At 59.4% G+C, this 1,886-nt stretch overlaps 1 pseudogene; it reads right to left on the bottom strand.

The window, feature by feature from the left end:
• Positions 1-741, bottom strand: LOC132237546 (midkine-like; annotated as a pseudogene).
• Between the last annotated feature and the right edge of the window lie 1,145 nt (positions 742-1,886).

Genomic DNA, 1,886 nt, shown 5'->3' on the forward strand with positions numbered 1-1,886 from the left:
TTTTATTGGGAGAAAATGAGTTTTATTTGTTTTTTAGCAATGGCATCATGGTGGGTAAGAACAACAGGGGCATGGGAACAAATTCCTTTGGGGGAGGCTCCAGCTGCCAGAATCCCTTGTCCCTCCCCACTGTGGGCACTTGGGGGGTGGGGGAGGGCAGGGCATGATTGATAAAGCTGAAGAGTCACAAAAGGCACTGGTGGGTTATACTGGGGCTGGGGGAGGGAGCACGTGGGCCTGGGGCTCTTTGGATTCAGGCCTGGCCTCTAGTCCTTTCCCTTCCCTTTCTTGGCTTTGGCCTTGGCTTTGGTCTTGGGGGCACAGGGCTTGGTGACGCGGATGGTCTCCTGGCACTGGGCGTTGTACCGCGCCTTCTTCAGGGTGCCCTGGCGGGCTTTGGTGCCCGAGCTCCCATCGCAGGACCCCCAGCTCTCAAACTTGTACTTGCAGTCGGCTCCGAACTCCTTCTTCCAGTTGCACGGCACCCGGCAGCGGAGGCGCTGGGTCTGGGCCCCGCAGGTCCCTTCGCGGAAGCCCGCCCCACAGTCCTTGCTGCTGGGGGTGCAGGGTCCCCAGGTCCACTCGGTGCATTCGCTCCCCGGGCCGCCCTTCTTCACTTAGTCTTTCTTTTTGGCCGCCGCGGAGGTGAGCGCCAGCAGGGCGAGGAAGGCGAGGAGGAGGAAGCCTCGGTGCTGCATCTCGCTGGCTGCGCGCGATGCTTCGCTCCCTCCTGCGCTGGCCCCCAGCAAGAGTTTTATATGTATCGCACATGCGTGTTTCAGCTTAGCCTATTTTGTATATACTAGAGGCCCGTTGCACAAAAATTTGTGCACTTGGGGGGGTCCCTCAGCCCGGCCTATGCCCTCTTGCAGTCTGGGACCCCTCGGAGGATGTCCACCTGCTGGCTTAGGCCCGCTCCCTGGGGGGATTGGGCCCAAGCTGGCAGACATCCCCTGGCAGCCCTCGGGGGATGTCCAATTACCAGCAGGGAGCAGACCTAAGCTGCAGTCAGACATCCTTAGTGCTGCTGAGGAGGCGGGAGAGGCTCCCACCACCACTGTGCTGGCAGCCATCAGCCTGGCTTGTGGCTGAGCAGAGCTGCCCCTGTAGGAGCACACTGACCACCAGAGGGCAGCTCCTGTACTGAGCATCTTCCCCCTGGTGGTCAGTGTGTGTCATAGTGACCAGTCATTCCCAGTCGTTCTGTTAGGGTCAATGTACATATTACCCTTTTATTATATAGGATAGAGGCCTGGTGCACTGGTGGGGGCCAGCTGGTTTGCCCTGAAGGGTGTCTGGATCAGGGTGGAGGTCCCGCTGGGGTGCCTGGCCAGCCTGGGTGAGGGGATCATGGCTGTTTGCAGGCTGGTCACACCTCCTTCAGGGTGGGGGTCCCCACTGGGGTGCCTGGCCAGCCTGGGTGAGGGGCTGATGGCTGTTTGCAGGCTGGTCAAGTGCCCGCCCCCCAATGGGGACCCTCACCCCATGGAGGTTTGGCCAGCCTGGGTGAGGGGCTGATGGCTGTTTTCAGGCTGGCCACACCCCCTTCAGGGTGGGGGGGGGTCCCCACTGGGGTGCCTGGCCAGTCTGGGTGAGGGCCTGAGGGCCGTTTTCAGGCAGGCCAAGCCTGCCGGTGATGGAAGCTCCCAGCCTCTCCTTTTTTTATTTTTTTAATTCTGGGATTTATTTACCCTCTATAATTGAAACTTTGTAGCCTTGAGTGGATCTTAGAGCTGGCCAGGGCAGGCGGGAAGCTTGGCTTTCTCCATCACCAGGGACAACCCAAGCCTCCTGCTTGCTCCAGCTTTGTGGCCACAGCCGGCTGAAAGCAGGTATCCGGGTTTTATTTATCTTCTATAATTGAAACTTTGTTGCCTTGAGTGGAG

Source organism: Myotis daubentonii, chromosome 6 (assembly GCF_963259705.1).
Source record: "Myotis daubentonii chromosome 6, mMyoDau2.1, whole genome shotgun sequence".
Lineage (NCBI taxonomy): Eukaryota > Metazoa > Chordata > Mammalia > Chiroptera > Vespertilionidae > Myotis > Myotis daubentonii.